Source organism: Phasianus colchicus, chromosome 13 (assembly GCF_987193195.1).
Source record: "Phasianus colchicus chromosome 13, bPhaCol1.hap1.1, whole genome shotgun sequence".
In the NCBI taxonomy this organism is placed as follows: Eukaryota; Metazoa; Chordata; class Aves; order Galliformes; family Phasianidae; genus Phasianus; species Phasianus colchicus.
The window spans coordinates 8,437,573-8,461,315 of record NC_143448.1 but is presented as its reverse complement, the minus strand read 5'-3'; the positions used below and the strand labels follow the sequence as shown (position 1 = coordinate 8,461,315).

The 23,743-nt window shown below is 39.3% G+C and overlaps 1 protein-coding gene across 4 annotated transcripts in view; it reads right to left on the bottom strand.

The window, feature by feature from the left end:
* The window catches only part of VSTM2B (V-set and transmembrane domain containing 2B), a 360,933-nt gene that overhangs the window by 161,675 nt on the left and 175,515 nt on the right, over positions 1 to 23,743 (bottom strand). The window contains exons 1-4 of one of the 4 annotated variants that reach the window (XM_090149979.1): positions 13,563 to 14,266; positions 11,175 to 11,234; positions 10,253 to 10,374; positions 6,959 to 7,152 (exon numbers count right to left, since the gene is read on the bottom strand). The gene's annotated coding sequence lies outside the window, so the exon portion shown is untranslated. Of the gene's footprint in view, positions 1 to 6,958; positions 7,153 to 10,252; positions 10,375 to 11,174; positions 11,235 to 12,559; positions 12,580 to 13,562; positions 14,267 to 23,743 lie in introns of those variants that run through there. The other 3 variants (XM_090149978.1, XM_090149977.1, XM_090149980.1) reach the window with 3 other exon arrangements.

The window sequence follows — 23,743 nt, the reverse complement described above, 5'->3', positions numbered from 1 at the left end:
GATTTACACCAGATATCACAAAGAAATTCTTTACTGTAAGGGTGGGACACTGGAACAGGTTGCCCGGTGAGGTTGTGGATGCCCCCTGCCTGGAAGCAGTCAAGGCCAGGCTGGATGGGGCTTTAAGCAACCTGGTCAAAGCAGGGGAGTTGGAACTAGATGATCTTAAAGATCCCTTTTCAACCCAAGCCATTCTACAATCCTACGATTATGAAATTTTAGGGTACATATTTATTGTGGAGTTCTCATCTAACTTTCATCCACCTTCACCCCAAATTAATGATGCATTAAACCCCAATAGTGTCTTGACTGGGATTTCACGAGAACTATGGACTATTTGCAAGTCAACAAGCTGAGTGAAGAGAGAAGAGGACCGTGAATAAATATTCTCACTGATGCCTCGCAAATCCCAGCAATTTAACACTTCAAGCATGGCTCTGGGCTGACTTCTCAGACCTTGTGTGCAGTAACATACATGGCACTCGCTTGTGTTTGCTCTATGAGAAAAACAGGAAAATATCCATATTTTCAAAACACTTTCACAGAACCAGATGTTATTAAAATACATTAGAGGCTACCAAAATCTGTAGTCCAGGTGTCAGGACTCTCTAACCTCATACCTTGGCCACAACAGGCAAAACTTTTACGAATATATGAGGGCTGTTCCTAAAGTAACGCCTCATACTTTCTTACAGTGGCCCATGATGGCAGACACTGACAAAATGGCATCTAATGTGGAAGTAAGGATGAAGCAAAGCTATGTCATCGAATTCCTCCCTGCAGACAAAAAAATGGCAGCTATTGACATTCCTTGGCAATTGCTGAATGTTTATGGAGACTAAACAGTGGACGTGACTGCAGTGAGGCAGTGGATGGTGTATTTCAGCAGTAGTGACATCAACTGTGAATCACCTGCAATAGTGCAGCCTGCACACAGGCTCCTGTTCATTGCTGGTGAGAATGCACAGCTAATGGTAGTGACTGTGTGAAAAATAGTGTTTTGTAGCTGAGAATCTGCTCTATCAAATAGTGTTATTGTGCTCTTCACATCTGTTGCAGTTTCTATGGAAATAAATAAGAGGCATTACTTTTGGAACTTCCCACAAAGCCCATAAAGAACTAGTCTAGGTTATTCTTCTTTTATGAAGATGAACTCCAAAATAAAGTAAACTATCACATGCTGTGCATAATCAGAAGATACCATTTCCACTGAACACATGAAGTATATTTCACCCCTAAACAGTTGCTCCTAAAAATCAAGGCACTCCTCCACTCCAAACAGCAGCAACCTCTTAATACTTTGCTTTTGTATTTTTTATTCGCATGGACTTAAAAAAACAAACAACACATGAAAGTCACAAAAATCTACAGCTTCCAACATCTCAAAATAAAACAAGCCTTTGAGATAATATATCAGTACATGGGCTAATAAAAGGCAGCAATAAACAATCTCATGAACTGCCTGCTTATGTAGCATTAAAGTCGCACATTTACAGGAACTAAGGCTATTTGCTATTACCCATTAGGCCAGCATGAACCTGACATAGCAAACATTTATGACTTTCATCAACACAAGCACTATTGATTAGTGATATAGCAATTTATTATTGGGATGCTCAAACCATTTCCCAAATATCAGCTCACAGAAGCATGTGTGTTTAACAGGCTTCCATCAGTGTTTTCCTGTACTTCATATGAATTAAAAGCCCCTTCTCAAAACCTTTTCTGAGTAAATGCTCTTTCCTTCCACCAAAAGTCACCACAGGTAGAAAAGTCTGACAACGACTCCAAGTTCCCAGAGCTCAAGTTTGTAAGAACAAAATAAATAAATCTCACTGGACTACTCTTCTATTTCCTCTCCCGTGTCTGCAGATTCTGAGCATCTACAAACTAGATAAATTCAGGAAAAAAAAACAAAACAAAAACCAAAAAACAGCCCACCACCAGCCATCCTTATGTGCTCCTTTTGAAGATCTATATAACACGTCTTGTTTCATGCCATGATTAGAGGTGGCAGCATTAATGGTAGGTTTCACTCTCATTTGCTTTGGCATCCTATCTCCCCAGCTCACGTGTGCATGCACACACACACACACACACACACCCCCTGGGAGCAGTCAGTTCATTTTGGCAATTCAGCAATATGTGGGTAGGTTTCTATAACCCTGATCCTGCCAACTACAGGACTAGAAAGAAATTGATTACTTTGATCACAATAGGTGCATTTGCATGAATGAATTTTTGATTGTAGCAACCACTGTTAGGTTGGGATCCACGAAGCAGAGCAAAGTAATGGATTAGTCACCACCACAGCTTCAATTAATGGTTTTGGTTCCCAGTGGCAAATCGATGTCCATCAACTTTGACTTCCTTGTCAAAAGCAGGCAGGCAACAACTCCATCTATAGCACTTAATTTACAGACCTTGTAAAATCTTGGAAGCAAGAATTGACAGAAACATCTGAATTTACCTCAGGAAAACATATAAATTATACTCTACTCTTCTGCTCCATCTTGAAAACCTTTGGCTAGAACGATAGAATAATTCAGTAGTGCTGAGTGTAGAAATAAGCTCTAGACAATCATTATCTTAAATCATGTTTATGAGCTCTAAAATAAATAAATCAGCTTCTTAATTGATTTGGACCAATGTCTAGCAAGCAATTTTAGCCCAGTAAAATTAGGATAAACACATCCTAAAAGAGCTCAAATTTAAGAAGTTAGGGGTTGGGGCAAGCCCTGCATATGCAATCTGCAGCAACTATCAACTGTTTTAAAGAGCTTCTCAAGTAAAAATCACCAGAGAACAAGAAACAAAGCACAAACCCACACACCACATTTAATTTTCACATCAAGAAGAACAAGTACAGCAGAGGCTGGAGCAAACTTTAGAGGAAAAAAAAAAACAACCAAACATTAAGCTCTAGATATTGTGTCATATAATGCAACTTGTTCAGTGGTAGAAGTACCTGGAGTGAGTCATTGTACTACAGCATACAGCTAATTTGTATATTGTAACAGAGTGGTCCATGAACCAGATAATTATGAAGGACTCTTTTCTCTTTGGCAGTTGCTTAACTTAACTGGAAAAACATCCAAAGACCTAACATAAATTTTGTGGAAAGCAAGAGGAGCAGAGCTCAATACTACAAGCAGTCAGGAAAGCACTGACAGACAGGATCAGAATTTGAGAGCTCCCCAAATGGAATAGCACAGCAAGCTGCACAGCTTCTAGTGGTGCCTGTTTCCAAACACATTTGCAATATATTCAGCACAAACGCCTTCTTGCACCAACACCACAGAACATCTCAGCTTTCTGACAGGCTCATTTGACACACGCATCTCCTCTCTGACTGATGCAAGCAGCCCAGCAACTCCCCCTTCTTAAGCAAAACTAACTCAGTGTCCTGCTGAGTTTTTCCTATTAATTACAAAAGACACTCATGAAAAGGACATAGAGTTGCTCTATAGACAATCTAAGCATAAATAGGAACAACTGTGGAAACAAAGTTACCTTCTTTTTAAACCAAGAAATGTAAAACTCATTATCAGATGAAAAAACACAATAAATATTCTTTATCCAAACATAACCACAAATAACACTACTAAGAACTCCTGAACTAAATCTGAATCATCAGTCCCCTCTGGTTCAAAGGTAAAACAACAGCAAAACTTGTCATGAAAAGGACTGCCTCAAATCCATGATCTTCAGTTTTAGGGAATTAAGATATCAATAGCATCAAGAAGATCTTGAAACGAGTGAGTATAGTGATAAACTTGGAGCATCAGTTCTGCAACAATGAAAACTGAAATGCAATGACTGTAAAGGAGAGTTTGTTGTTTGTTTTTATTTCATTGTTTGTTTTTTTAAGCTCTGATAGAAACCTCCTAGCCCTAGTCATTTAGATCCCATTTTCATAAGTGTAATGTCAGTAGAGTTGCTCTGATAGAAAATATGCCATTCTTGCCACACCATCTCTATTAGTGTGAAATCCCTATTGAACTCAAAAGGATAGCTGCCTAACAAAGACATATAGGGGGTGGGGAAAAAAAAAAAAAAAAAAAAAAATCAAGCTTCTCAGAGCATCCCTGTGGTCAAGTGTCCTTTCCTTAGGATTATTTTTGTTTCTTTCCATACACCTCTGGTTAGCAGCAAAAAATGTATCAACTTTGTTATTCCATTTTTTCTGTTTCAACCTTAAAAATCTCTCAGATCCTTCCCACAAACAACCTTTCTTCCTTTTCCCAGAACAACAGTGGAAAGACATGCCTCAGGCAGTTGTCACTTCCAGGTTGAAAGTTTACCAGTAAAGAAATAGAAGCGCTCAAGCTGGCAACAATGAGTATTATCTACCATTTTATATATATACACACACGTATACATATATATACACACACATACTCACAAAAATGCACTTCTGCAGCTTTTTGCATAGGAGAAAATGCAAGTCTGAGATCAAAGTAAATCCCGGTTAGCTGGACCTCAAGAGCAAGCCTTGGAGATATATGCAACCATCAGAGACAGCAGACACCCATATCAGGATGCAAGTCCACCAAAATAAAGCACACAATATATTTGTAGTGTGCTCTCACTCCAGAGTGATTTTTTTCCTTAAATAAATATTTCCAAAGGTTCATATATGGTAAGGTAGATTGGCTGACCCAACAATTAAAAAAGATCTTTCATTGCTTAGTTCTTCCTTTAGATGCATAACAGCATGGTTAAACTCCACAATACAAAAAAGACAAAACACTGTGGTTTTGTCTTGCTTAAACTAGGCAACACCACCTTGCTCTAGTGACCAAGGAGGCCATCTGACCACCTGCTCTATGCAGTAACAGACGAGGAGGCAGCCCAGTGAACATAGCCCTGTATGATGATGTCTGCAGATCTTTTTCAAATCCATACTAAATTTCTTGACTAATGGATGTCAAGCATGATGAATAGCAGCTATGCAAGTACCTGGCTGGTGTTTTATCATGACTTTCCTTCCTGCTATTTACACCAGTTTCCTTTCTGCTGTTTTAAGCCCATTAGTGTTTATTGTGTCCACACTGTGCATTGCAAATAATCCCATTTTACCAGTTCCTCTTAGACATGCCCCGGGCTATTGTCACACTGTGCACTCACTTTTCTTCTGAGCTGTACTAATTCTCTTCTCTTGATAATACAGTGTGACCCATAATTCATTGCTTAGGCAGATTTCATTATTCTGTACCTTTTCAATCAAACTCTGCTCTTACAGAAGCTCATTTCAAGCCTTTTTAACAGCTCTCTACTCCAAACATCCCAGTGTTAACTATAAAGGCATAATACATCAACGCTGAAAAAAAAAAAAACCCTTACCTGTGTTAGAAAAGCTCACACAGTACAGACAGGATTCCTGCAGCTCATGGTTGGTCTTATTTTATTTCTCTGTTATAAGTAATCACTTTCAGCTAGTGAAAACAATCAGCTTCTCAACATTTGAGAAAGAATGCTAACAAGAAACTAATGCACTACAAAACAGCATCGTGATTCTGTGCCCAAGTTCACAAACTCCACATGACTGTTACAAAGCCACTTAGGGCTGCAACCTCTGTTCCAAGTACTTTGGGAGCAAACAGGAAAACAGGTAGGAACTTTCAGGACAAATATCTTTTGTTGAATGAATATATAAAACAAAAATAACACTCCAAAAAAAAACAAAAACAAAAAACGCAGGAGAGCCACACTGATAGATTGGAACATCTGTGTTAGATGGTATATGAGGCTGTACTAGCTCTTGAACATGACTACATCCCTACACCATAATCAGAAAGCACTTTATCTTATCATCAGCACTGATGCCATTAATAAATCAAACCAAAATCAGACCGATTATCTGTAGTCTCTTTTTATGTTAAAGACAAATAATTTTTTCATTTAAGATAAAGTCTATTTTCCATACTGATTTGAGGCTTGATGTTTTTGTTTGTTTCCATTGTTTGTTTTTTTAATTGTTTTGTCCTAGAATAGGAGGGAAGAAGCTGAAAGGGCCACAGCAATACCCCCAGCTTTGTTAGGAGAAAGATACCTCTGCTACTGCACATCAGTAGAATTTCCTGAAATATCCACCATGCTTTTCACTGTGTGATCTTACTACAGCCTTTGGAAGAATTCGGTTGAAATACTTCAATTTTGTATCATAGTAATCAAAATGCAGTAAAAATGAGTGGTCACAGTCGCTATTTTCCAAAATAGTCTGAGGAAGGTCTTGATAAAGCATCTGCTCCACTCCTTGTGCTATAACAAAAAGTCAGGAACATCCACAGGAACCTCTGACAGATGTTTCCTTGTACCCTTTTAAGAAAATCTCTAAGGACAGGCACATGGTAGTATATGTGCTGCTTATACTTCTCCACTACTTTCACAGAAGAAAAAGGTTTCTTAATGCCTGCATTATACCTTCTTTCCTACAATTAAAGCTGATCATTCTTTTTCTACCCGTAAAGAATACAGGAGAAAAAAAAAAAAAAAGAATTTTTCTTTAAAGCATCTTTTAACAGACTAGATAGTTGCTATTGTGGTCTCCTTTCGTCTTCTTTTCCTTTTTTCTTAGAGTAAATTAATCTAATTTTCTCAAGCTTCCTTCAGAGGTTAGATTTGCTGAACTCCTCATTTCCTTTTCTTTTTTGCCTTTTTTTTTTTTGCTTTTCAATTTCTGTCACTACTTTGTGTCTGTTTTACCAGGTGAACCTCAGGACTGCAAGCTGATATTTCAGATGAAGGATCCAAATCCCAAGACAGAAAAATATCTTCCCCCATGTTGAATAATCTTCCAAACTAAAAATAGCTTTTTTTTTTTTTCCTAGCAACGCTGCATTGTTGGCACACATTCTGCACATTTTGCTTTACAACACACTATAGCCACCAGATCTGTTTTTGCTGACCAACTATCATGCCAAATATTATCTGATGTTTCTTTCTTTGCACTTACCTACATTGGTTATTTGATCCTAATTCTTCACCTTAAGATCAATTCAAATTCAGATTTTATCCTCCAAGGTGCTCGTTAAAGATCCTTCCGTTCACAGCTTATTGTGGCTCCTCGCATTTTTAAGTCTGATCTCAACTCCATCAGCCAAGCCAGTGATGCAGCAACCATAACAGCACAGCAACACTCAGAAGATCCTGGCAAGCAGAGATAAACCCTTGAGATTCTCAGCAACGTAGGAGCAATGCTACAAAAATTTTCTATGCTTTTCATCCCTTTAGATTAAAAAAAAACAAAAAACAAAACCCTAAGTTTTCCTGCAGAACAACAAAGCAGGTTCTCTAGTTTTATCAGAGGAACTCACTTTACCCAGTTGCTGTTTCTTGATTAAATAGTGGAACAGCCTCACAGCTGGCATGAGTTAGGGATAATCTCCTTACCTGTAATGGACGCCTCCTGAAAGTCAGCAGTGTTCCTGCTCACCTTAAAAATTGTTTGTCTACTCCTCCCACTCAAAATATAAGAAAATTATATTTAATATCAGAAAAGATCTCTTCATTCTATGAAACTCAGTAACCTGGTGGTGCTTTTTACACTAAGTTTGTAGTCACTCAGAAGAACTGCTTCTACAACAACAAAGCAACCTTTTCTTAAACATATTATTTCAACAGGAACAACACATACAAAAACAAAGATTGGTTTACAGCACAGACCTCTTCCAAATCATTTTATTAATATAGTGTGAACTTAAATAAAAATACAAATATCACAAAATTTAAAAAATCATTGTCTGTTTATCATCTGATTCTGATTTACCCCAGAATTACAGCTGGCTTCCATGTTGTGAAGGACCACTCTTTGAAATTCCAAAGCATCTTTAAAGCTAAAAAGTCCTGAAAGCACAGGACTGATAGCCCTGGAAGCTGGGCTCTGTTTATCAGCTAGAAGAAGACACTGAAAGCAGATATCTAATTTGCTTTCCATCAGAGTTTACTCTGTTTCCAACTTTTCCAGCAGCTTCCTGTTCATTCTTGTGCCTTTGTGTGAAGGCAGTCCAGGAGGACAACAATGCTTTCAGAGAGCCCAACTAAAATGTTACCCTTACCTTGCAAAAGTTAGCAAAGACTGACTTATACCGCTAACCAAGAGCAAACCCATGCCGACCTGCGGGAAGAGCTGCATGCCCTTTCCATTTCCCAGCTGTGCATTCCCTCTCACAAGATAGTTACACAATTCCTTTGCATTAAAAAAAGCTCTCTGTATAGTAGGGAACACTCAAAGAAAGTCACACATGTACAGATAGCTTGTTAATATTAATTAGCTTCACTCTGAATGCTATAATGTGCATTCACTGCTGACTGGCTAAAGATGCCACAGACAGCACTTCAGAAACTGGTACTTTTCTCTCTGTTCTGTAACTCACAGATGGCGTTGGAGATGACCAGCTCCATCACCCCTTCTTCACTTCTAACTGGATTAATAGACAAAACTGCTCGTAGCTATCAGTGTGGGACTGCTGATTGCATTAGTTGCAGACATAATTAAGACACTGTTTATAGAAGCACTGAACTACAGGAGTAATTTTACCTGCACAAAAGCTACAAATTTGTCCATTTTAAAAGGAACATATTTATTGTACTTCATCTGTTATTCTAATTACCAACCATATGGCTAAAGTTGGAACACACTTGGTTAAGGACAGAACTGTGAAGAGATACATTTCTTACTCTGGAGTCTGGATGTATAGCTCATTCTTAAGGATAAAGCCGAGGCTGCTTTCGCATCCAGGCATAAGGTCTTTGAAATCTCTCTTCAATTGTGATTGCAAGCTTTTGCTTAATATCAAGCCCTGTGAATTATTCACAAATGGGATGGGATACAATGCTTGTGGTAATCCATGCTATCACACCTTACTTAAAATGGGATATCAAAGTAAGAGTAAGCATTCATGCTGTGCTCATTAAGCAGTTTCACTGTACAAGAAAAACTGAGGTCAGTTGTTCACCTCTGCTCCTCAGATAGGAGACATTATTAACAGTGTCAGCAAAAACACTGTCTTCAGATACTAGGAGAAAGACTGAGTGCACAGCCTGAATTTATTCTTTTATCAAAACAGAAAGAGCTTCAGAGACTTTCTATTATGAGGACTTTCTATTATGGAGAACAGCACTGGCATCAGTAATCATTAGAAGAGGAGCAAACTACATCTTAAATATTACCTATTTTTTATGTTGGTTGTATATGACAATGAATGACATTTCACTGAATGACATTTGTTTCTTTTCTACACCTAAATTTGGACTATCTTAATGCACTACTATATTTTCCTACATAATTCAGTGTACTTTAAAAAAAAAAACAACCTCTTAACTTACTAAATGTTTAAAGTTACAGACAAGTTAAAAAATAATAATTTTGATACATATATGCCTGAAAAGGCACTTGCAGTGTTGAGTTTACTGGATTTCAATCTATCTCATTGTTCTGCTGATCTATTTCTTTCATCTCTTATTCAACAATACAACAGCCAGCTTTCCTTGTAGATAATAATGAAACATTAAAATGTTGAGATCTGATGTACATCTACTGCCAAGTACACTATATCAAGAAACAGTACCTAGTATGTGTTTGATTATCGTAGAAAGTGCACCAGTTCACTTATGAATATTTATGTACTACTGAATAGCTGGACCAGGACAGATCAAGATTTTCATTACAGTTTTTCCTGCTGCTTTGATACTACAGCAAAGGACAAGAGGGAGGAGCACTGCTCCTATCAGCTGTAAACTGGATACTGTACAAAACCAGCATAACAAAGGGTGTTTTTTCAACAGTCTTGATACCAGCCAACATGAGAAAATCCCACGTGAAGGTTGACCACCAGAAAACAAAACCCATTTATTCAAAATTCCTGCCATAGTATAAACAATATTACAGATGGCAGAAGACAATTTGTTACCTCCTCCAAATAAAAGCTAAGAAAGGCAGAGACAACAGCACTTGAAAGTACTTAAGAACAAACAGATGGCCAATGAAACCAGAACACAAACAAGTGGAAAACACAAGAAGGAATATGCATCAACAGATCTTGAGGCAGAATACTGGTTAAGATGCAAAAGACATAAAGCAAGCTTCTATTTGGCATAGGGCGAAAGCAGAACAAGGAGAAAAACTCAGGGAGCCTCCCAAACTGGGGAGAAGACCATATTTATAGAGCCATATTTCTAGAACCACAGGAGCAGGGCAACACTCTGACAAGGAAAATGACAAAACTCAACAGAATGAAGTCCTCCTTACCTCAGGATGTGAAAGAAGTCTTCGTGGTCCGTAAAACTTAGTTGGTGGATACATAGATGGAAGTATAAAAACGATCAAAGATGAAGGAGCATTAGGACAAATAGCCCACTAATCAATTTTGCCTGTGCAAAGGATGCAGGTGGTAGCAGTTACTCAGTGACTAAGAAGTTCAGCACAGCTGTAAGCAGTTACCCCACACACAGATTACGACCAGCCAAACAAGTGGCAATTCTAAGGCCAGTCTATTTCCATTTGCTTTTCCTTTTACAAGTATTCTTACGGTTAGATCAATGTAAAACAAAACTGTAAGAAGGTACATATACTTAGGTAAAGAATGAAAGAGAAAAAAAAAAAAAGTAGAAGAGTAGGAGTCTTATTATTATCTGAGAACACTTTCAAAGCTGTCGAAACACGTGCTTTTGACCTATAATGTTTGCTGAGAAACACTTCACAGAACAGTACCAGATCTCAGTAAACAGGCTTTTTATTGCAGCTATACTGTAGGACAACTAGAGAAGAGAATATGGAAACAACTGGGGGCTCTTAAGGGCACTGCAACTGTTATGTAAAAGGAAAACTGTAAATGGATTTCCTTGCTGCAGTACACTTTTAGTAGCAGAGATGTGTACTAAGGCGGAAAACTATTTGTCTCTGACTGCAAGAGATCTCTATTATTTTTCTCCTCTATGCCAGGGTGGTGACCTTTTAGATACAGCCTTAAAGAAAGTGCTTTCTAGAAATAGACTGCATCAGTCTACAGAAGTCTCAGACTCTGTTACTTATACTACTGATCTCATAAATGAAAAGGAGAAATTGATCACTGTCTGGAAATACCTTAAAATTAATTCACTGGATGTGTATGCATCCAAATGTAAACGCATCTCAACATACACAGTATATAAACATTTTGAACAAATCTTACCATTTCCACATTTCAGCTTTACTCTCAACATTTTTGATATATTTGATCACGAGACCACACCTACAAAAAAAAAAAAAAAAAAAAAAGCTCTTTTGCACAAGAATTTACACAAGGTGCCAAGCAAAAAAACACTGCCCAAATCTTCACCATCACTTTGACTGACACACATAGAATATGCTTCCTTTTGCTGTGCTGATTTATTCTGCTAATAATCTTTATATTACAAGTCCTTGTTAGGTCTTGGCAATGCACATGGTCTATCTTTAGCTCAAGCTATTATGCCAGCTCTCGGTAGAAAGGGCTCTAAAAACTGGGTCTGTTACTGTAAATGCACTTCAGTGCACAAATAAAATAGAAACTCATATCTGTATAACCACTGTCTTGAGGTTCCCAATGAGCTTCTGAATATCACTGATTAAAACACAAATCTAATACAGTGCAAAAAATAAATATCATCTTAAGTTACAGCCAGTTTATCCAGTGCGCTTCCATCCTGTTAGATACAGCAAGTCAGCAGGATGTGGTGAAGTCATTATTTTATGGAAGACCTCTAAAACACTGCTTGCATTGGAAACACTGCTCAAATACTGAGCATTTCAAGATTTCATTTCTGTCCCTAGTGAGGGTGAACATGCTTGAACTTTCATAATGGTACCGGGCATTTTCTCAGGATAACCTATTCATAAAGGTTCAATCTAATTTAAACATTTTCCATAACATGATTGAGCAGCACACTGAAAGTGACAATCTTTGGATGAGAAACTGAGCATAAGAATTCCTCTACCTACAGCGCCTGACATGTAATATCCTTTTACCATATCATGACCAAATTCTGTTCCAGTTTATTATGTTTTGATTGCCAAACATCCTTTCTGCTGCTCCCTCATTGTGACTCTGCTCCCCATCTCAAGGGCCTCTATAACATCACTGGGTTTCTAGCCATTTCTACATTCCAGAATTAGCCACATCAAAAGCTTAGTTTTGTACTAGGCTGAATTAGAAGTAAAATTAGGAATTACAGAAATGAAATGTGAAATATTAATAATCTGTAGTAATTCTACAGGTTTGGAAGTGGAGTAAAAAAAAAACCAGCCATATTATAGCGGCCTATCATAAAAAAATAAACTTCCTGAAGATTAAACAGTACAACAACAAATGAATCTATATAATCTACATGTCTTTGTATGCAAGCAAAGGATATGCAAAATTTCTTTTGCTCGCTGCACAAAAGACTACTATCAAATATCACCTTAAAAAGTAAATTTGATGCAGTATAATTCAGTTGTAGCAAACGGATTCATCTGGCCACCCCCCTGATTATTACACACAGTCTGCCCATAAATGAGCAAGTCTCCCCCAAACAGGGACAAAAACAAAACTCTCACCTTACAGAGACAGAACAAATCACCAAAACAGGTCAATCACGGTATAATTAGCTCTAATCAGTGCTCCATTATCCTGCTAAATGCTCCACCTGCTTCCAAATTAGCCTCAAAGTAGATGTAACATTTTTTTTTCTCCAGGTGGGGGTATAAAAAAAAACAACAGAAAAAATATCTTTTATTCTGGTGGCTACAACAGCAAAAAAAAGGCCCAACAACTCCCATACTGTAAGATTTGAGCCAACTGATCACAGGCATGTGACTTTAACTGCACTGCTTATGGAAGCAGGCAACAGAAATACCACTACTAAGCAGAGAAGGTGCTTTTCCACATAACTAGGCAGCCTTACTTCTCTCACACTGAAGGATTTCAGCATTCTCAAAGTGAAGAGAAATGCAAGTCCTTTTGTTTCCTCCTTCCTGCATTCTTTCCTTCGCTGCCTGTCACTTTGCTATGTGATCACTTAATACACCAAAAAGCAGAGAAAGAACTAAATTCTCAAAGCCAACTGCTAAATTTAGTTACTTCTGTTAACGTGACACATTCATTCAGAGAGAACAAAGTTTATAGTGGTGACAGGTAGAAAGAGTCACAGCAAAGAGTAGATAAGCTAAGCAGCAAACACAGTTCTCCCTCTTGACTTCCCCTCCAAAATCAGCTGCATCTACAGGGAGGAATTGCCAAACCACCACTATATGAATATCTTTCATCTGCTCTGCAGCACAGGCAGACTCCAGCTCTCTCCTGCCAATGAAGGAACAAGAGAAATAGCATTGCTGCACATGCACAGCAATAGCATCTGTCAGAGGCCACTGCAAAAAGGAGAGCAGCGACCTCGGCCAGTTCCCCGCAGGGTACAGCCATACTGCTGTTGCTCAAGTAAAATAAGCTTGCCCAGACCAAAGCTGGCTTTAGGATTATAACTGCATATGCAGTCAAAGGAAAGAAATCCCGAGGACCCAAGGAAGCCACTCCTGCCCTCTGGCAGTCTGCCCAGCATGGTACCTGCAGCAGCACGGCTGTCCGCCCCTGTGGTAGGGTGCTGCTGAAGCAACGTCCCTCCTCACATCGGGCACCTTCAGCTCTCTGCTCCAGAGCGTTTGCTGGGATGGGAAACCACCTTACAGTCCCTGAGACCATAAATGTACTCAGGGGGCGAGTTCTTTTGCAGCCTTGCATTTACTGCTTTATTCAGCTTTGTTACCTCCAACTTTTTGGCTCCCAACTAACAGACTTTGAAAATACCTCTATAAAAATCTTAAAGCAAATCACTGTTACTCAGCATGTTCCCAGGTACAAAAGTGTTTGGTTATTAAGCGTTGGGTGTCCCCACGCAGGCACCGACAGCGAGGCCTGCAGGTACAACCTCTGTGGGGAGAGGCCGGGGCAACCAATGCCCCACAGCTGGTTCTGGATGGTTCCGGATGGTTCCTCAGGGCTCCGCAAAGGCAGTGGTGCCTCTGTGCAAATGTCTGAGAAGGAGCCAACACTGTGAGGGAAAAAGTGTGCAAAACAGATAGGAAGGGGCTCCAGGTACCAGAGAGTGTCCCCTGCAGCCTGCGGAGAGCCCATGGCAGAGCGGGTGTCCCCACTCAGCCCATGCAGGGCTGCCAGCCATCACGGGAAGTGTGAGGGGGGAGCAATGGAGAGGAACTGCTGTGGGCTGACTGCAGCCCCCCATGCTCCTGTGCTGCTCAGGGGTGGATTTGGGAATGAAGGAGAGGCTCTGAGCCTGGGGGAGAAAGGGGGACGGGAAAATATTGGTGGTTTTTTGTTGTTGTTGTGTTTTTTTTTTTTTTTAATCACTGTCTGAATCTCTTGTAGGCAAATAAATTAATTTCACCCAAGCTGAGTTGTTTTGTCTGTGACACCACCTGGCAAAGTAACGTCCCTGTCTTTACCTTGGCCCACAGATCTTGTTGTCAGTGAGCAAGAGGGGGGGAGCTGGCAGCTGGCCAACATCAGCCCACCACACAGAATTTGGTTAACGAAGTATCATCACAGGAGTGTAGGACCATCTCATCCAACATTACACAAAGCCTTTTGGGGCAATTTCCAGTTCGTTTAGGCCTCACAGAAGAAAACTATGTGCAGGATACCCCTCAGGAAATGAAGCAATAGTGTTTGGAATCTAACTACTAGAATGCTGTTGGGGTAGGGAGTGACCATTACGGCTGATATTTTCTTTGGATGCAAGACCTTGAAGCCTTTTGTTATAAAAAGCTTTGTGGACAAGAAAAGGGAACGCATGATAACATTGGCACATCTTGGTTTCTGGGATTCACTCCTCTACCGATGTGGTAAGGAGGCATGAAAGCACCAGTGTTATGAAAAGTTACTAATGGTTAAAAAACATCCTGGAAATTATGTGGAAGAAATTATTAAAAGGAAGTAATTTCATCATGTTACTTAACTTCTTAGCTTAACTTTGGATGTGGAAGAGAACCAAAGGGGAATCATTAGTCTGTATGCTCATTTGGTATGATTTCTACTTTCCTGTCCAAGGCCAATGCTACATGATAGAACTTCGCCTTGAAAAAACACAGGAGTTAATTTTCAATCTTGATAGCTACTAAGATAAACATTTTGAAAATAAGAGATGTTGCTCCTAACTGAGGTATTGTTTTAATATATGAGATACGTGAATTACCCTATTCATCTCAATAGGGAGTTAACTCCAAGAACTAACGATGCCGTGCTACGAGTCAGACTCCAAATGCTTTTAGCACATTTTTAGTGAGTGTAGGTATCCATTCCACTTTCCCACAAAAAATTACTGCAACTGCATGGACAGATTATCTTACTAATTATGAGAACTGCCAAGTGAGCAAAGAACATGAAAGTAGTGCATCACCGCAGTTATATGCCTGTACTCTCTCTGCAATATCTCTTTCCTTGTGAAAGGCTGAGCACCTGTGATACAGCTCAGGGGGATACCAAGCTCCAAGGGGTCCAGTTCAACCCTGTGATGATGGCATGCACTGTGGGCTTTTTTCCTTTCACAAATCTAGGTGACATTTAGGAGGATGGAATGACAGTTTGAGCCAGTTTCTGCCTCTGTCTACTGACGTGCATTTTCCCCAGGGTCCTGGTTTAACAGGTAGCTCTAACAGAGCTCTCTGTCTTGCCTGACAGTGTTAGAGGCAGGAACCATTCTGTTCCAAACACTGAGGTATTTTTGCAGGGCCACACTAGACTCCAACCTTTGTTATCAGCAGGAATGCACGTGGACTATATTTGCAGTCTTGCCTGCAGGTCCTAACTAAAAGTGTCTTTTTGTCTTCTTGAAGAAAATAAGTCTGACATACCAACAAGAGCCAGTTGCATACAGATCAGCACAGGAAAATACTCCTGCTGTAAGTGAATTCCAAGAATGGATATGTGCAAAAGAAAAAACAATGACAGGTATCTGATACAGAGAAGAAGGAAACAAACATCTGTCAGTTTTCTAATTAGTACCTAGATGTTACTGTTGTTACAGAGATCTATGGTTGAAAAGCCCTTTTATTGGTGTAAAAAATGTATGTGTTTGCATTAGAGAAAGCAGTTACATCATGAAAGACTTTGGAAAAATGGGCACTTTTCTCCTGAAAACATCTGCACTGTAAGTAAAAGTATCATATATTTGTTTAACTATCTGGCTAAGAGTGTAATATATAACATCCCTGAGATCATCATTAGAAAACTCAGCTTCTCCTGAGATGGCAGTTAGAGCCTAAAGGACAGAGACAGATGCCTCTTCTCCAGGCAGCATGCAACCAGGAGGAGACAGCCCTGCAGAGATTAGCCAAGTCCAAATATTATCTCCTCCTATTCTCAAAATTCTGCAGAGATCACATGGGTCAACATCATTCAGTAAAAACAGCCACCATGGCTGGGGGACCAGGGCTGATTGCAGTGCGATACTTGGGGTAGCTGGACAGGACTGTCTGGTGAATAATTTCTGCTCTCGCAGAAAAGTAAAAATTGTTGCTATTACTGTCAGGGAATATTTTAAGGGCATTACAAGAGATAAAGCCATTACACTGGGTGTTGAAGGCTCACAAATACTGTGGAGGGCTGAAGACTTCTGGAAGCAGATTGAAGTGTATTATTCAAGACTAGGGGAAAGCATTTGACCATACATACCACCACCCCAACTCTTAAGTTCCTGGTGTTCACCTTATCTGCAAAAGTATCATCCAGTCCGATCCATTACCAAACCCAAAAGCATAATTGAAAGTAATCTCCATATGCAACAATTTAGCATTGAAAACTTTGTAGTTGGCTGCACCTACAAGTTTCCTATCGTCTAATAAAATCAGCAGATATTGACATATTGCAATATATTATGCAAATATATTGGACAGAAAGTTTCTGTATTCACCACAGTTCTCAATTAAAAAACAAAAAACAAAAAACAAGAGGAAGGTAAAAGCCAAGTTGGCAAGAATGGGAGTCACATAAACACAGAATATCCTGAGTTGGAAGGGACCCACAAGAATCATCAAAGTCCAACTCCTGGCTGCACAAAGGACCACACAAAAATCAAACCATATGTCTAAGCATTGTCCAAAATCTTCCTGAACTCAGGCTGGCTTGGTGCCACGACTACTTACCTGGCCTATTATCCTTAATTTGTTGAACAAATTGAAAAGCCTTAGGGAAGTAAAGACATCTTTGATGTTCCATTTCAGTCTCTTCACCTTCACCATTATTTTACAGAACTTATTGCATCATTCTTTTAAAGAAACTTCAAAAATTATTTTAAAAATCTGCAAGAAAATTCCCGAACTAAATAAAAGCTTTCTGGTCAATTACTTCCCAAACATGCCGGTCAGTTGCCTAGGAAAAAAAAGCCTCACAATTATATCCAAAAGCTAGAAGATCTAACGTAAATGCTTCCAAGACTTGTTGCCTCAGCAGTATAAAAGTACACCAGGAGTCTTTACATGAGAACATCCAGCCGTCTGTTCTCTCCAACAGAACTAGTAATGTAAGCCAAAATTACTGCCTGATCAATCATAATGGATCCACAGTTATATACAGTAAAGTAGTTCTTTTTAAAACTATCAGAACTGTAATCCATTGGTATTTTAAAATAAATAAATAAATAAACAAAAATAAAACCCAAACTCTTTCTGATGTACCTGAAAAGTAATGGGAGGCAATAAATGTCCGAATCACAGAGCTTATGTTAAGCAGATCCAGGCAAGACACACTGCCTAATAAGAAGGTTATCATGGGTGTCCCAGCTGGGTTCTCCCAGTGGCTCTCAGCTGTGGGCTCTGGCTCCACACTTGGCAGCAGCTTAACTTCTTGGCTTGGAACACTGTGGCAACTGTTGCATCTCCAACACAAAGCTCTTACAAGCAAAACTAAGTATAACAAAAAGTGCACATGCTGCCACCAGGATTGAAGAAGACCCACTGAGTACTGCACAAGATACTCATATGCTGCACCTCCCTGGTATTTGCTCCTGTCAGGAGATCCCAAACCCTCACTGACTTCTAGCTTAAATGCTACTAGCACCCAGTCAGCTGCCTTACTCAGTCAGTCTTCATCCAAGCAGAAATCTCCTTCAGATGGTATTTAAATTCAGATTACCATCAAAAGTAGTTGATAAGTAACTGCTCAGAGCTCCAGTTTAATATGTTTACTGGGTCTGCCAAGAAATATGAGGAGGTATAATATTTGAAATGCATTATATAGTTAACACAGAATCATAGAGGTTGGAAGGGACCTCTGGAGGTCATCTAGTTCAACTCCCTGCTAAAGCAAGTTCCCTACAATAGGTTACACAGGAAAGCATCCAGGCAGGTTTTGAATATCTTCAGAGAGTCTCCACAGCCTCTCCAGAAAGCCTGTTCCAGTGCTCTCTCACCTTCAGAAGCTTTTCCTCGTGTCCATATGGAAATTCCTATGTTCCAACTTGAACCCATTGCCCCTTGTTCCATTGATGGGCACCACTGCAGAGAGTGTGGTCCTATTCACATGACTCCTACCCATTAGATACTAATAAGCATTGATAAGATCCCCTTTCAGTCTCATCTTCTTCAGGTTGAACAGTCCCAGGTCCCTCCGCCCTCTCCTCATAAGGGAGATACTTCAGGCCCACAAATAATCTTTGTGGCCTTCTTCTGGACTCTCTCTCTAGAAGTTCCCCATCTTTGTTGAACTGGACAAAGTATTCCATGTGGCCTCACCACAGCAGAGTAGAGGTGAAGGACAACTTCCCTCGGTCTGTTGGCCACACTCTTGTCCATGTGCCCCAGGATACCGTTGTGCCTCCTGGCCACAAGGGCACGCTGCTGTTAACCGCTCAGCCACTTAAAATCTTTGTATGTGCAACATGGTTTACAACTATTTATATGAGGATTAATACAGAGCTATACATAGTGTACACTAACTAATTTCCTTTAATATTTTCTTCAGATATTAAGTGTAATCAAGAGAATACTTTCAAGATAAATCGACATTTGACAGGCGAAAAAACTGCTCTTGAATCATTAATAAAAGGGACAGGATATTATTAAGAGAGAATTGCTTTCAACCCTTCTAATTATGATCAAGCAAATACTTCATAAGCCTGAAATACTTTGGATCTGTAGCAAGCCATGAGAATGATCATTCTGCCAAGATAGTTATCTGCTGAAATCTGAGACATAATTATGGCCAGTGAAACTCCTAATCTTGAAAGACCTTCGATTTAATTCTTTATGCTATCAATCTCTCTCTCTCTCTCTGGATTTCCTCCACATTACATTTGGCATGATTAACTGTAAGTGGGGAATAGGTCCACAGAATTACATGCCATCTGAACTGGGACAAGGAAGGATTATTCAGCACATCATGTAAGAGAGACAACTTCAACATTAACCTCTTGTGTGCTGGGATATGAGGCAATCACAGAGGCAAAAATCCATTATAGATGGCATTGCAGATAGAATGCAGGGAGAGGACCAAGTGGATGCCAGTGCTCACATTGCACATTGGTAGCATTAAGTCTCCACTTGATACTGAAGCAGTTTCTCCAGAAGAAGCAGAAACCAATACAAGAAATAACAACTTCCTAGCCATGTCACTGGGATCCAGTCACTGCAAGAGATGATAGAATTGTGGTAAAGTAACTAGTGATATCTATATATCTATATATCTAGTGATATTACTATCACTAGTAACTATCACTAGATATAGCAGTGCTACCAGAAGCCAGGCTGACATTCCAGGCTGACCACATACCTAAGCTCACAAAATATATGCTGAAATATTTTTGGAGAAGATGGCTGGCAGTGAGGACTGAACATAAGTTCTGAGGAAAAGTTACAGATCTGGTCACTCAAACACAGTAGCAGAATTGCAGATCCATGCCAGTGGGCACCACAGGGAGAAAGAACTACCACACACTCACAGGTTACTAACTGTAAATAATGAACACTGTGTGAAGCTGACGTGACAAATTATATCATAGAGTCCAATGATTAGAAACTAGGAGTGTAAACTATAATCTTTGATTATGGGATGTCTAGAATGCAGGTTGATTTGCGTTCTGCATTCTTGGTTAGTCCATGAGGTTCCGGCCCTAAATCACTCAGTATGTGACATGCAGACTTTTCTTGTAACAATTACCCCTTCTCTCGGATTTCGGACTATAATGGAAAAAAAATAATCCTATTGTGATGTATCTCATCTGCCAAAACATATCAGCTCTGTTTGGCCAACACGATAAAGAGTTTTAGCAGGTCTGCAGTCCTTAATTAGAGACTGAATCAAATTCTGGTTTGATCACTTAATGACCCTTGGGACCACCACTGATTTTTGTATCATTTCTGAAAGTGCCTTCATGTTGTTTTCACAGAATCATCCAGCACACATTGCATAAACAGCTAAGATGACAGGGTGTTCTCATGGCAGAGGATTTAAGATGACAGAATGTCTTGGAGCACACAAGTATTCCAAACTATTGCCATATGGTTGTATTCTAACAGCAAGAAAAGAAAAAAAGCGAGGTTTCTTTTATAAGAAAGATCCATCTGTAAGTGGGCTACAGGCCTAGCTAAGCAAATCTGTAAACCTGCCTTAAAACACAAACTAAATTTAAGTGAAAGCAACTGGCTTGTCTCCATCTAGCTGTAGAGTGTATTTAATAGAACTGCAGCTGGAAAGACAGTCCATAGGGCAACTGGAGTCTCTTATCACCAGAGCAGCAGGAGAATTTAGGGGTACTCTTTGAGATTTTCCACACAACAAAATATTACATATACAAATTTAAAAAATAATTTTTAAAGGTTCTCACGCGTTCTACATCATAGCTTTAAATACTGGTGGGGAAGCAGTTCTGAAACTCAAAAATCTCCTGGTCTTTTCTCATTTGTTGAGTCATGGAGTGCCATCAGTCTGTGATGAATTGATTTGATATTGACAGATGCTGAATTATGAAACCCTATGGGTAAAAAGAGCTTCAACATCATTGTAATTTATTAGCTGCTGCAATTTTGTGCCAGTATGAAATACTCATTTTGGCAATCGTGCAGTAAAATAATCAATATTTAATATTATTACTAAAAATATTGGCAAGTTATATCTTTCAGCCATTTCAAACATTCAGATAATTCCCCTATTTACTTCTGACATGAAAAATTTTGTAAATAAATCTATTTCCTTTCAATTACCAATCTGAAGAAAATTAATTTGCAAAACAATGTACTGTAGCATTTCTGAAATACTCTTCCCCAAAACAGAAATTGAAATCTCTATAGTACAGGGTTAATTACTTTGGATCTAATTTTAAAATAGCTCCACTTGTAGTAGGAAGGTTATGATCATTTATCTGCATAAATGTGTAGAAAGCGGTATTATATATGCCTGCATTGCACTTGTTCTGAGAAGAAAAAAACAAAAAAACAACTTCATACTGCAGTGTAACAGGTCATTAATTTTTGAGAGCAACTATCTCCCTTTGTTAAAATCCAATCTATTTCCTCTTTTCCCCTTCCCCTTCAATTTGTCTAACATACAATATTCTTCATGTAAATCTTAATGAATTTATTGACAAAAATGTTTTGGTCTATTGGTGAACTCTGTAATTTGTTATGGGAGAATATTCATACCTTGCAGGTGCTTCTGGGGGAACTCTGTTGTTTGGTGTGAAAGCAGAGCAAACAGAAAGTACAGTGCTCATTAAACCGGATCGTGCAGCCAAGAATCAACCTCTACCTCATTCAGGTAGATACTGATTTTTTCCATCTCCCTTTTTACTGAGCTTAACACAAGAGAGTGTGCCAGCAGCTGCATCTATAATATTCAGATTTCTTACCAGAGCTGAAATATCTCAGAAATTCAGTGTTTGCTTTTTGCTTCCAAGTGACAAGTATAAAAGATAATATCTGCACTCATCACTAAAGGCTTATTTTCACTCTATCTCAAATTAGTTGAGTTTCTCTTCGTAATAAATAAGAACCATATTTAATAAGAAAATTCTTATTATTAAATTTATTACAAAATTTCTTACTATATTTCATTTATTTTCCATACTTAAATGCAAAAAAACCAACCAACAAACAAAAAACTTACAACAACAAAACACAGCTATTAATTCTTATTCAGATTTATTTCAAAGCAGTAAAGTTTTTTCCCATTGGTTTCAATAAACAATTCCAAGCAGGGATTTTTGATGACTTTTAAAGAATTCACTACCTTATTATTAAGCACTATGATCATTTCAGCTCTTGCCTGCAGAAATTTTAAGAGATGTCAGATCCTAATTCTGAAAATAATCCCCAATATTTCCAAAGTATTTCAGATTGGACTGAAGCTTAATGCTGAGGTTAAATCATCAAGTCAGCCAATTGAAAGAGTAACATCCCTGACAAAGCAAAACCACTGGATGGACACAAAGTTCAAGCTCACATACAAAGGAAAAACACAGTGGAAATTATTTCAGTGGGATTTTGCACTGAAAAGAGGCAAGATACTACAGGAGACAGATACAAAACAGGGGGTGACAAATCACAGGTTTGCACGCCAGACTGTGCATCATAAGTTTGGGCTAAGATAGCCAGGGCCTCCACACAGGGTCTTGCAGTGCACAAAGCCAGGGCTGATGTCTTTGAAACCATCCATCTGCTCACAGAAGCAAGAGCAGTGCGGCACAGAGGCATCATCATTTAGCAACAAACAGGTTTAGATACACCATCAGTCTAGTCATTTGTCGCTGCAGCTTGTTACTAACCTGTTTTCCCTTCTGAAAGCTTTACCAACAGAATTCTCAGGGAATCCCAGTGGCAGCCCAAGTACCCAACCAGGTGAGGAATTCCTGAAATGCAATGATGCAACTCCTGTGAGCAAAAGGAGCATAAACTCTGTACAGTGGGACAAACACCAACAGGATGTGGATTTCCAAACAGCCTAGAAGGTTGACTTGCTTAAAATTAATGCAAGCTCAAAGGAAAACTAAACACTTGGACTAACAAAGGCCACCACGTAACTGATAAATGGGCTTTCAACTGTAGAGACAACTGTAGGAGTTGAATCCTACTCCAGGGAGAAAAGATGATGTAGCACTCAAAAGCCATGGGAAGGAATACCAGAAAACGAACAAGAAAGTCGCTACGATTGACTAACAAGGCTAAAGTCTTCTAAAGAAATTTACGTCCTGAACCTGGGGACTCTGCATCCAACAGCTGGTGAGTGACAAGGTGATTGCCATACACATTGCCCCTGGCAGTAGAAAACCAGCATTGGAAGTACTTCTTCCCCAAGAGAGGATTGTGTCTTGCTCCTGAGAGGGACTTTGCTGAGCTAACTATACCATCCCACCCAGCAAAACTCAAGTGAAGGAGGTCACAGCCCTAGCCATATTTTTCTTTATCATATTTCTCTGCGGAGTTATCAAGCCCCACCTTTTAAATCATGGCACTGAGAGCATAAGGGCTGATCATATTCATATTAATAGCATACTTAGTGCTGCCTCCAGCTCTTCCATACTGAACAGGTGCCTCTAAATTCACAGGGCTTTTTGCCATTTATCTCTTTGACTCTCAGTGAAGAGCAAATTAAAAATTGCACCACTGAGTACCAAGATACCAGAAACTTCCCTCTAGGCACGCTGTCAACAAAAGTGCTGAAAGTGTGCAACGAACAGACAAGAGCCTCAGAATGCCGTGTGACTCAGCTTTGTGTTACACAACCAGGTCAGAATGAAGGGA